The sequence below is a fragment of the Vicia villosa genome, linkage group LG4 (genome assembly GCF_029867415.1).
Source record: "Vicia villosa cultivar HV-30 ecotype Madison, WI linkage group LG4, Vvil1.0, whole genome shotgun sequence".
NCBI classification, from domain to species: Eukaryota; Viridiplantae; Streptophyta; class Magnoliopsida; order Fabales; family Fabaceae; genus Vicia; species Vicia villosa.
The window spans coordinates 9,601,857-9,615,532 of NC_081183.1; the positions used below are offsets into that span (position 1 = coordinate 9,601,857).

Genomic DNA, 13,676 nt, shown 5'->3' on the forward strand with positions numbered 1-13,676 from the left:
GGAAAGAAAATATATTTAGTAGTGTAGCAACAACCCTTCCACTTTTTATATTTACATTTAAAAATGTTTTTTTTTCTTTAGTAGCTTTGTGATGATGGAAATATTAAATAAGGAGAAGGTGAGAGCTAGATCGGATTTTATTAGCGGATAGTGGTGCTTTTTGTAGTTGCAAGTAGAGTTGTCAATTGTCGCAACACGGAAGAAAAGGAAAAATATCGATAAAACTTACGAAAGAAAAAAAAGATAATCGTCATAAATCATAATGAAGAGAGAAATTGGAAGTTGATTATTCAAACAAAGATTATTTGAAATTACATATCTGCCAAACTCAACACGTATGATAATTAGTCATACTTGTAGTAGCGACACAAATTATAAATGCACCTACGGCTATAAGGGGGAAATAATTTACAATCTTTGTAAGTAACACAAGGAATGTCTGTTTCTGCATATAGAAATAATGAAAAATGAATGTTACTAAAATGATATAAAATATTGTCTATAAGATAAATTATAAACTTTGAAAATGGCGTGGAAAGTGACATACCCATATATTTTTCAGCTTCAAGAAGACTTAGAGAAAGAAAAATGATTAAAGCATAAACTAATACGAGTACTTGAGCCATATTATTCTCCTTTGAGTTGGATAATTAGAATTTTAGTTTCACTTTATAAGTGAATTTTATTGCTTTGTTAACTTCAATTAAATAGTTATTAGCACTTCATAGTTACAAAAAGTCAATTATAAAATTTTAACTAATATTTACTTACTCTAATCAATATGTTGTTTGTAGACTTAAATTAATGTTTAAATAGGTTTTGTCACTTAGGAGTTACAAGAAGTCATTTATAAAACATATTAAATTTTAGTTTAATATTATTTTATTTATTTTCACCATCGTTATTCGGTTCAGTGGACCGCCTAATCTGGTTTGGACAATCACCACTAGACCAATTAACTATTAATTAATTTAATATATTTTCAATTGATTTTGAATAGTACTCTAATGTGCTATTTTTTTAATAGGTAATAGATCTATTAAAAATAGAGTAGAAGGGCTACTCAAACCGCACGAATAACAACGAAATAACTTTACCTCACAAAACAAAGTAAAGGTAGAGTATTCCAAATATAAAAGTTACACACGTCAAAGGAGTACAAGAGGATAACTAAATCCAAGATCTAAAAATAATAGACAACATACAATCATCAAAAAAGTGTTAATACTATTAAAAATACTATCATTTCTAGAAATCCACACTCTAATGTGCTATTGAAGCATATGATTTTAAAAGTCATGTTCTTCTATACTATACTATTTTTAAAGCGCTACAGTAGGAAGTTCAGTGATTGTGCTTTGTACAAAGAATTTTGGTTAATCGGAGAGTTTTTATAAAAAATAAAATCACACATTTTAATAATGGTTTTTAAAAAAATTCTATTAAATGTAAAAATATTAGTATAACTTTTTATCGTGCTTTTTATTAAACGATATCATTTTGCAAAAGTAAATAGAAATTTATTTTAAAGAGTTTATTTTAAAAGGCAAACCCGATCTGAAAAATGTTACCACACGCGTAGCCCCACCCAACCATGCACATGCAGACACACACACAAACACACATTTGTCGCTCGGAGAACAATGCTCACAAACAAAAATAAATATTGCACATGATAAAGAAGAAATGAAGTTATAATTGAAAAATCAACTTCTTGTCGAATTCATCTCCTATTGCTTGGGTTTCCTTCACTACGCGACCATATTGAACAACATTGTACTTGCTATTTTGAGTCTTCCCCGTTATCTTCTTTGACTCTCTTTAACATATTTAATGATGATTTAAGCTGTTGATGATTTAAGCTGTTGAATCTCTTGTTCCTGTTTTTGTTGCATGTTTAGGTGCTATTCAACAATTACTTTTCAGTTTGAAGTGACTTTTTGTCTATCAACCATTAGAAATATTTGAACAAATGAAAATATAAATATTATGACTCCCCACTCCCTTTATTTATATTTAAGTAAATTTAGAGCACACCACTTATTTTTTATGAGATAAGCTAATGCATTATAAGTATTGATCCTTTTTAGGTGACTGTATCGTTTCATTTGCTTAGCCGGAGTTGATTCTGTACAAAATTCCAAGTAATTTTGAAAGGTTGTTTGGATTGATCATGTGAAAAGGTAAATTTTGATTTTAGTGGAAATTAAAAAAAAAAAACTATTTGAGACTATAATTGTCATAGTGTCAAGAGAGAAAAAAAATCTGAAGTTGTCTTAGTAACGAGAGGGTGAAAAATACATGTGACAATTTTGTACCCCAGTAGTGCTGAGATTGTATTTTACTAAAGAAGGGTTTTCTTTTGACTTATATCTTTGTAAGAAGTCTTTGTCGGGTTATTGAGCTTAACTAGTTTTAAGCTCATGTTTTGTTCTTAAGATATGCCTATAAGTAACTCAAATTAGTTCTTGAGATTAGCATGGTTATATCTCTATTTGGTTATTGAGTTTAGTTTATGAAAAAAATGAGAAATTCTTTGGCCACCTCCCTATCTTCTAGTCCACCTCTGGTGAAAACCCTATTATACCCCTGACTTCGGAAATGAACTTCCGAAATGCATGAAAAAGGTGTTTTCGGAAGTTCATCTCCGAAAGCGCCTTTTTTTTTGAAAAAAATGTCTTATTTCGGAAGTTCATTTCCGAAACTACAATTTCGGAAATGAACTTCCGAAATAAAACGCGTTCTGCAGATTAAGCAGAACTCTCCCCCTCCCCCAAATCATTTACCCTAATCATCATCAAACACTTCCATAGGCGAAATTTCTGCAGAAGCAAGTGTGAAGTAGCCAAACTCTTCTTCCGAACTCAACCAAACTCATCATTAAACACTAATTGGTAAGTTTATCATTGTTTTTTCAAGTTTTAGATCTATTTGATTAAACTATATTAGGGTGTTTAGAATCTGAAAAAATGACATTAAGATAGCTTAGTACTGATATTAGGATGTTTAGTAGGCAAAAAAATGGATTTGGTTTAGGTTTTTGGGTCTGCCATTGGAGGTTGCAGAGAAGCTCTGCGTGGGGGTGTTTCGGAAGTTCATTTCCGAAAACACCTCCATCCCAGTTTTCGGAAATGAACTTCCGAACTGTACCAGAAGTTCATTTTTTTTTGTTTTTTCATTTGTCTCGCATATTAATCGATTTCGATTGTTTACAGGATCATGTCAGACCAGCCAACACGCATCAGACAGGGGAGAGAGTCCCAGACTGCGTCGGCTAGACGCGAGCGGGCGGCGGCGCAGCTGGCGTCGACCCAGGGACGGGGGCAGGGACGGGGACGCCGTGTCCGCGTTCCACAGGACTTGGTGGAGAGTTCATCTGCTTCAGGCTCTAGGAGTAGGCTGGCTCGGGTATCTTCTTCCCGCCAGCGAGAGGAGGAGGAGGAGGTCATACCGGATGTTGACCCTCCAGTCGGGGAGGAGGAGGAGCAGGAGGAGCAGGAGGTGGATAGCTTTCCGGGAGGGCCTTTTGACACTTCCCTGCTGATTCACTACCAGGATCACGTCGCTCGGCGGATCTGGGAAGGAGAGGTATTTTTTTAACTTAGCCGTTTATTTGTCACCATTTTTTATAATTTTACGGTTTATTTATCGCTTATTTGTTTTTTTTTTAACAGGAGAGAGAGCCATTGAAAATGGTGAACCACTCCAGGAAGATTTTCGGTCTGTTTAAACCAGCAGCTCAATGGTTTAACGACCACGTGCGAGGTTCAGGGCTTAGCGGGCTCTGCATGACCGGGTACACCACCATCAGCACCGGCATGCAGGGGGCATTTGTGGAGCGCTGGCACAAGGAGACGTCATCTTTCCACCTGCCGGTTGGGGAGATGACGATCACCTTGCACGACGTGCAGTGTCTTCTCCACCTGCCGATTAGGGGGCCGCTGTTGGACCAATTCCGGATTCAGAGGGTCGAGGCCATCGAGTGGATGACGCTCCATCTGGGCATGGAGGAGAAGGTTGCTCACTTTGAGTGCGCCACGACATCTGGGCCTCATATCCGGTTCACCACACTGAAGACTTATTTTGAGCACCATCTGGACGCGGCTGCCGAGGCCGAGGCTGCGGGTGACGAGCTGTTCACACAGTATCACCGCGGCTGCGCTCTTCGGTGCTGGTACATGCATGTGGTAGGCGCTGCATGCTTTGTGGACAAGAGCGCCAGGTACGTCGACGTGACCTACCTCCGCTATTTCATGGACCTGGATACCGTTCACCAGTGGAACTGGGGGGCAGCTACTCTGGCATATCTCTACCAGAAGCTGAATGAGGCCTCCAACTGGAGGACGAGGCAGCTGGTCGGATCCTGCACTCTGCTTACGGTACGTTTGATTTTAACACATTCTCGTATTTATTTATTTATTTATGTTTCGTATTTATTTTTAATACATTATCGTATTTGTGTTTCAGAGCTGGATCATCTCCTACTTCTCCCGCATCCACGGCTTCCACATCGATCCTGCGTACGTTGACGCCATGCCCAGGGCCGCCATATACGACCTCCAGAGGGGGAACGATGCGGTGGGACCATACCGCCTGTACCTGGACCGCACGATGCACGACGACGTCACCTGGAGGTCGTTCGCCGACTATGCTCAGGTTGTCCCCTTCGACGGGGTTGCTCTATATTCAGGCTGGTTGGCATGCGGGACCGGCATCATGGTCCGGTATCTCCCGGAGCGGTGCATGCGGCAGTTTGGGTTCGTGCAGATCATACCCAGGTCACCCTTCGAGGCTGCTCCTGACACAGTGACCAGAGTGCAGCTCACTTCCATATGGGAGGAGTGGCAGCATCATGTGGTACCGGAGGAGTACCGTCGCATGCGGGTCACCCAGGACTGGCACAGTGTGGAGGGGTACGTCACATGGTTCTACCGGGTGTCCCATCCTCTCTTGAGACCCGACGTTCCTGGCGCTCCTAGGCCAGCACACGAGGAGATCCTGGAGAACCGGCAGGCGGAGGATGACCACGCCATTGATCTCCTTCCGATCTGCCAGCGGATAGAGATGCTTGGGCGGGACGCGTTGCATCGAGGTGTCATTCATCAGGGCGGTCCAGAGGCAGTCGCCGTGATGGAGATGATCGTCACTGATGCGGGCCGTGCGGCGGGGTACAGGCGGCAGAGGAGGGCCCAGGGTGAGCGGGTTAGGCACACCCAGTAGTGGTGGGGTTTATTCATTTTTTGATTTTGGATTGTATATTTAGCACACTATTTTTATTTATTTCGGTTTGTATATAATATTTTCATATTAGTATTTTTTTTGTTTATTTATCATATTAGTGTTTTCAGTCTATCTATTGTTTATTTTATTTGCCGGTAACGTTTAATTAAAATGCGGTTGCGTTTAAGAAAAAACATAAAAAAAAACACAGTTTCTGCATAATTCGGAAATGAACTTCCGAATTCACCCCCCATGAGGTGTTTTCGGATGTTCATCTCCGAACGCACCCCCCATGAGGTGTTTTCGGAGATGAACTTCCGAATCAAGGAAATTTTTTTTAAAAAAAAGCGCTTCGGAAGTTCATTTCCGAAGCAGGGGTAGTTTGGGAATTTCGCTGGGGGTGACCCCCATAGGGAGGTGGGTAAAAAAATTTTCAAAAAAATTTGTTTGGTTTATGAGCACAACCTTTGTGAGATTAGCCCGTTAAAATCTCTTGTTTGGTTCATAAGATTATTTAGTTTAAATATATCCTTGATTAAGAGAGGTTCATGGGCATAACCTATGAAAATCTTTCATCTCTTTAGTGGACCTCTCGAAAGGAAACTCCTAGAAATAAGAGTAGGTCAAGTGCGTAGGCTAAACTTATACATATCTCTAATACATTTTTGCTTTCCATTATCTCCTTATTGTCTATCACTTTATTTTCTCTATGCTATATTTATTTATCTCCATCTCTTCTTAGTTCTCTTTATTTTATCTATCCCACTGCTTAATCATTGTTTGTTTTATAAAATTAACTCAAATATTTTTATAAATTAAAATTTATATAATTGGACCCTATTTTTTTAACCAACACAATTTACACTATATTGTATTTTAGTGTCACTTTGTCAACATTTTTATTTCCTAATTGATTATACACTATATTGGTTTGGACGCGCGAGTCTCGTCTATTGTAATCGGGCGGAGTATCCCTTATACTCCCATTAATATATCATTGCCTATTTAAAAAAAAGAAAGTTTTATCAAAAGAGAAGATATTTGAAAACTCTTTTTATGTGGGTTTATTGTTTTAGTACCTTAAGACTTACTCTTGTTCCTTTATGATAAACTTATCGACATTAATTTTCTAAGTGTAAGATGATGCAAGATTATAGACTTTCACATATTTGAGATAACATCTTCAAGATCCTTTGCTTGAATAAAAAATGTATGATAATTTAAATTAGAACTTGAAACACTTGACTGATGAGGCTTAAGATATATCTTCTTTGTTCATATGCAATCATTAGTAACCTATGTGATCAAATTCATTTGACCATTAACATCAACATCTTGACAGTTGTCATCAACACCTTGACAATTGTCATCATAACCTTGACATTGGGCATATCATCTTGATATTTGTCATCATAAAAAACATTTGAAGATGTTTCCTACACAGACCTGCATAGCATATAGAACTATATCTCCTGCTTTTTATGATGACAACGCATCTCTCAAGTAGATTATAAAACAGAATGAGATAGATAAAATATTTGAAGTAGTTAACTCTCCTCAAAGATAACTTTAATTCGTAACTTTAGTTCCATAGGTCCAAATGACGTGTCGTTTGTAGTGTTAAAAAGATAACACGGAGCAATATACCATGGTGATGGTTTAGGAGTTTTAATTATGTATGTTAATATGCATAATTATTGTTGTGGTGGTGGTACTTTCGAAAGGGAAACAACGTTGTTGTCTAATGTTTATGTTTTGATGTTGGTTATGGAATATTGCATGATTAATTGTTGTGATCATTATATTTGCACTGGGTGTGATTGCTTGAGTTGTTTAATGGTTGAATGAAATACATATTATTGATACTCTGTGGATAATTATGTGGATGTACATAATCATTGTTATTTAAAGTTGGAAGCTAGGGGGTTATAAACATGTTGTTGCTGTTGTTGCATCAATTGTATCTCATGCATCATTGTATCGTTGTTGTTGAAAGAGGCGAGTTTTAGCTTATGTCGTTTATCTTATTAATGTGAATTATCATCCCTTTGTTGTTGTTGTGGTCTGTGCTCCTCTTCGGTGTACATATAAGCAGGGAGATGAGTAGCTGCTTAGAGCTGGAGGATGGCGTTGAGACTATTCTTCTCTTTTTTCGTTTTTAGATTTTCGTTGCTCTGATCTGTAATACTAGACGGAAGAACGTTGTTTATTTTATAATTATGTCTTGTTAATGGAGAGTTGGATGATATACTCTCAATGTTTTGAGTTTTGTTGATCGTGAAGGCTTATGCCATAAGTGTTTTAAATAAATAAAGTAAATTTACAAGATTTATATTAAGTGAAGGTGAGCATGCGATGACATCTATAGGTGAATGTTTTATTTATTTAAATATGTGTTACATAACAAGTGTTTTTGATGATCAATAACATCCTAAATGTGAATATGTGCTTCTGTCGCTACCGCGAAAATTAACAGAGTCGCCACTAACATATTTATCCTGAAAAGGAAGGGAATGCCAGCAAACCACAAAACAAAACAACGGTCTCACGACCAGAGAAAAAGAGTAAGGGAGTCGGTTACGCGAGGGGAAGGTGTTAGCACCCCTTGCGCCCATCGTACTCGATGGTATCCACGCTTATGTCTAAACCTATGGGTGTGTAAGCAAAATGCGCTAATCTGGACTAAAATGAATGCATAATGTAGGGAAAAGAAAGGATTATGCTCGCACGGGCCCTACCCCGCTGCCTACGTATCCGTTTTGCGGAATCAGAGGTACCGTAGCTCGGATAACTAATTTCTGTTTGTTTTGTGTTTTTTAGGTGAACGAGTTACATTCGCACTCTGCTGCTCGACCTTTGGAGACTTATGCTGGGAACGGAGCGGAAATAACAAGTTCTTAAGAAAAGAAAATCAAAGAGTGTGGTTTGTGTTTTAAAGAATGCATGAGGAAGACCTAAGCTAAGGGGGAGAAGCTCGCTACCTAATGTTATCATACAAAGGGTACAAGTCTAAACTAAACTAACAACCTACGAGGGAAAAGGGAAAGCACACAAGTATAGCACACAAACGAGCATCCGCTCGTAAAGCAAACAAACCATCGGTACTGACCGAATGGTAGAAAGGCGGTCCCGCCATAGCCAAGGGGAGCAGCTCAACCCAAGTCAACCAAGCATTAGACCTCGCAAAAATGATCGGGCCATAGACAAGAGGGCGGACCCCTCTCAGCAACCAAGCAGTCACGGATCGTAAAGGAAAACGGTGCGTGCGTACACCGAGCATCAACGTCGAGCGACGCGAGCTATAGGAAAGGCGGGGGTCCGGCTACATGAACCCTTTTCTTGACATACTCGATAACAAGATCTTGTGCAGGTTCGGAAGCGAGTGTAGCAACCTGCCCTAAAAATAAAGGTTTTATAGTCGCCACCTATTCTGAAGGGCGAATAGGAAACTCTACGCAGTTAAGAAATCTGGGTAAGTTATTATAATCAGGTCGAGGGAAGGTGTTAGGCACCCTCAACCCTTTCCTAAGGTTTTATGTTCAAAGTAAAGGTTAATGGCTAAATATTGAGGTTTATAGCTAAGGAAGTGAATAGGGGAAAATGAGATTTTATGGAAGGGGACTCGCCTTGGTTATCCAAGTGCCTACGTATCTCCTTAGGGAGAATCAGAGTCAACGTAGTTCAGGCACAGGGTTGTACGCCTTAGAATTTGAATTTGATATGGTTTAAAGGCTTTTTGAATGGCCTATCGTAGTTTTAGAAGTTGTGATTTGAAAGGCTTTTTGAATTGCATGATTGAAAAGGATGAAAATCCGTAGTGTCGTGGTTTAGTGTGTTTTAGGTTTGGGCGTACAACCCTGATTTAATATGTCACCGTTAGATGCGATGATCAATAGATTTGATCAGTATAGCTAACGGATTAAGGGGCATTGTTGGTTACTCAGATCGTTAGATTGATCGTCGCGGGCAGCAAATTAAATGTATTTTAAATTTGTATTTTTATCTCTTGCCTAATGCGACTAATAAATTTAGTCGGGTCGAGAAGAGAATTAATGTTAATGTTTTGTTATTTTTATCTCTCGTCTAATGCGACTAATAGCTTTAGTCGGGTTGAGGAGAGAATTAATTGAGGATTAATATTTCGCCAAATGGCAATGGGATTGGGCAAACCCTAATACTTACACCTTTATAGGATTTTTGTGATTATAATAATTAAGATTAAATTAACTAAATCGGATAATCGGGAAAAACAAATCCTAAAAACTAATCCTAATATAATTATATAAATCTTAATTAAAATAAATTAATTAAACCTAATTAATCATCATCTAATCTAAAAAGAAAATAAAATAATTAAAAATATGTAATAACACCTGGGCAGCAATCCTGTGTTGTTGGCTCTTGAGTGTTCATGGTGGAACCTCACACTGTAGAGCGTGGGATCTGAAGTGGGAGAGATCTGAGGGCGGAGAGTGTTCATGGTGGAACCTCACACTGTAGAGCGTGGGATCTGAAGTGGGAGAGATCTGAGGGCGGAGATTGAGGGCGTATGGTGCATCCTGGCGTTTGAGGTGCATCGGATCCGTGCGCATACACTTACCAGAAAATTGATGCAAAATAAAGTGGTAGCCGGGAATCGAACAAGAAACCTCATGGATGCGCGCTCCTCTTCTCAACCAGTTGTGTCACACACTTTAGTTGTTAGTTTCATAGAAATAAATAAATATTAAAGTAATATAAGGCCATAATTAACTAAAAAACTAATAATATATTGAATCTATGAGAGAGAGAACCACACGCCCTTTATGTGTTCTCAGCAACCACTTTCTTCAACTCAAGATTGGATCTCGATTTCCTTCTCTTTTGAAACAAAGACGAAGCCGAAGCGCATGCCCTTCTGGAAACGAGGATGAAACCGGTGCATCGCGTTCTCATCGGATTTGTAGAAACTTCACCAAGGAAATTAGATCTGGGGGGTGTTTACGGCGCGAGGGAAGGTGCATTGTACGTGTTGTGCCATGGACGGATGGGTGCGATTTCTCTGATGGGTGGCTGAAGGGCTTCCGCGGCGGTGCGTCGGTGGCGTGAGGTTGATGATGGTGGTTCACCAGCTTTGGGAAGAATCGACTTCGCCTGGCCTCTCCTTCCAATGCTTCCTCATCTGCAAAACAAACTCAAACCATTGATGATGTTAATATTGCATCTGTGAACTTTCAATGAATTTTGAAAGTTTGGAATATATGAATCTGAAGGTGTTGTCTTGCGATTTGCGGAGAGTTGCAGTTTCTGAGGGAGTCCGGTGGTGGAGGCTGAGTTCGTCGAAAAGGGAGCGGCGAAGAGGCTGCTGGTGGTTGTGCCGTCAACCGTATGGTGTCCGCGTATTGGAGGTTGCGCGGCGATTGATCTTTGTCTTCCACTTCCATAATCTTTTTTTTTAAATCTCCTTGCCCCAATAACAACCTGCAAGTTGCTGTTAACTATATGATTTTTTTCCAAATTCTTTACCCTGCAAACACAAGAAGAACGTATGCGATAATAACAGAGGTTATTATTTGTTTCATTAGATGTATAGATAAGACAAAACCATGTGTTATTTGTCCAAAAAACTTGATAGCTAGTATAGTAAAAAAACCTACAAGATCTGTTGGTAAAAATTTGTACAAAGGTGGAGAATTGTATAGAAAAAGACTATGATTTATGAAAGCATTAGTATCTACAAATGTTAAAAGTGTGTGTGCAAAGTTATGAATGAATATGTGCAAAGGTTAGTGTACGTGAATTGTTAGGTAAAGGGGTTTAACAAATACAACCAGAAAACCTTTTTCTGTTTGTGAGGAAATAAGGATTTCCTCCTTTCCAACATTTTTCGGCCTCCCCTTCTTTTTTAGAAAATATTTCTCTTTATATTAGTTAATTTAGGGTATTTCTACACTTAATGGGCCTATTGCCCAACTAACCTATTGATTATAAAAAGATTAAGAATAATCCTAATAATATTAATAATCCTAAAAAATCAACAATAATTAATTAGTAAAAATTAAAAAAATTAGTTAGTAAAAAAAATGAATATTAACTGATAACAAAATTAATAATAAAAACACAAATAATATCCCAAAAATGATAGAACCTTTTTTGTAATAATTGGGCCCATTGTTTGGATCCCAAAAATACTTGATATTCAAACCCTATTTTATTTCAACCGATTTATAAGGGAATTTTATAAGAGGTCGAGTTTAATAATAGATATATTAAACCCTATGGCTCTTAATTTTTTAACACCCTTAATAAATTAGAAGATGTGGATTATATCGAGTAAATTTTGGGGTATGACAGCTGCCCCTATTCAATCTTCTTAAACCTGAAGAGGCAGATAGGCAAGTCTGCCTATCGTGATCTAAAGGTAGAAGAGGATTGAATATTGAATGCCCTGAAATTTGCACCTGTTGGGAAGAAGTTCTGGAGGAGATGGGCTTACAGATGCCACCCGAGGTGAATACCATTTTTCAGAGTGTGGAGCAAACGCTTTTGAAAGGGACCACTGCTTTGATTGTAGTATTGCCTAAAAAGGCATCCTGAATTTTATGCAATGTTATGATGCATGCGATGTATTATGCAGTGAGTTTCTCAAAATAAATGAGAGCGATGTATGTATATGCATTATGTATGAATGAGGTATGTTAGTTGAATGATGCATGATTTGAGGTATGTTAGTAACTTTAAAAAAAAGAAAAATAAAACCTTTGTGTGTTGTTGATGATGTTTTGGAGAATATCACTGCCGAGGAACTTACGTGATAAACCCCATTAAAGAAACCTTTGAAAATCTTGTGCTCGAGCGTGAGAGAAAAGAATCGTCCTGCTAAAGCCTGAGTCTTACATAGCGAGGACTTGTAAGAGGGATCACTTGTTATGATTCTAACAAGCTTACCTGCACCATTAGGATAATTTGCTAGGGTTATAGCAAACTCACCTGCACCAATAGGATCATTTGCGAGGGTTATCGCAAACTCACCTGCACCATTAGGATAATTTGCTAGGGTTATAGCAAACTCACCTGCACCATTAGGATCATTTGCGAGGGTTATCGTAAACTCACCTGCACCAATAGGATCATTTGCGAGGGTTATCGCAAACTCACCTGCACCATTAGGATCATTTGCGAGCGTTATCGCAAACTCACCTGCACCATTAGGATCATTTGCGAGGGTTATCGCAAACTCACCTGCACCAATAGGATCATTTGCGAGGGTTATCGCAAACTCACCTGCACCATTAGGATAATTTGCTAGGGTTATAGCAAACTCACCTGCACCATTAGGATCATTTGCGAGGGTTATCGCAAACTCACCTGCACCATTAGGATCATTTGCGAGGGTTATCGTAAACTCACCTGCACCAATAGGGTCATTTGCGAGGGTTATCGCAAACTCACCTGCACCGATAGGATCATTTGCCCTGGTTCGGACAAATTTCACCTGCACCATTTGGATCATTTGCCCTGGTTCGGACAAATTCACCTACACCATAGGAATTACCTGCCATGGTTCTGACAAGCGTACCTGCATAAGAAGAGATCATTTGCTATAGTTCTAGCAAACTTACCGATATCAAAGGAATTGCCTGCCATGGTTCTGACAAGCGTACCTGCATGGAAAAGATTCACCTGTTTGGAGACTCACGACTCGAGGGTCGGAGAAGATAGCATGTCAAATATTCACGACTCGAGGGTCGGAAAACAAACCTATCACAACATGAGGGTTGGAAATTTACGACTCGAGGGTCGGAAAACACACCTATCACAACACGAGGGTTGGAAACTCACGACTCGAGGGTCGGAAAATATACCTACCACAACACGAGGGTTGGAAACTGGGCTTTTTTAGTATGTGAATGCACTAGATGATATGCATATGCTAATGCGTATGTATGTATGCTGACGCTGATGTTAATCCCAGGATTGAACCCGTTGAACTTGTTTACTCTACGCTTGCACCTATACCATGACTATGCTTATGCTTCTGTATATGTTGATTGATGTACCGAATGGAAACGAAGTAATGTCTTCTATAAGACTACCTGAAAAGGTTTCTGAAATGGATATGAACATTTGCCTTAAAGAAGACTACCTGAAAAGGTTTTTTTTACCAAAAGGTGACGAATGTATTAAAGAACACTACTTGGAAAGGCTGAAAGATGTCTCAAAAAGACTACCTAGAAAGGTTCTTAGAATGTCTTAAAGAAGACTACCTGAATAGGTTCGTAGAATGTCTTAAAGGAGACTACCTGAAGAGGTTCCTGAAAAGGATGAAATTTGTCTTAAAGAAGACCACCTAGAAAGGTTCTTAGAACGTCTTAAAGAAGACTACCTGAAAAGGTTCTTGGAAATGGTGATGATTGTCTTAGAGAAGACTACCTAGAAAGGTTCTTAGAAAGAGAATGTCTTAAAGAAGACTACCT

The 13,676-nt window shown here is 38.8% G+C and overlaps 1 long non-coding RNA gene across 1 annotated transcript; it reads right to left on the minus strand.

Annotated features, from left to right (window-relative positions):
- Positions 1-260: 260 nt before the first annotated feature.
- LOC131598790 (uncharacterized) lies at positions 261-726 on the minus strand. Its single transcript, XR_009282392.1, has 2 exons — positions 548-726; positions 261-445 (listed from the first exon to the last, which is right to left on the minus strand). It is a non-coding gene; the product is annotated as an uncharacterized LOC131598790 (long non-coding RNA).
- Between the last annotated feature and the right edge of the window lie 12,950 nt (positions 727-13,676).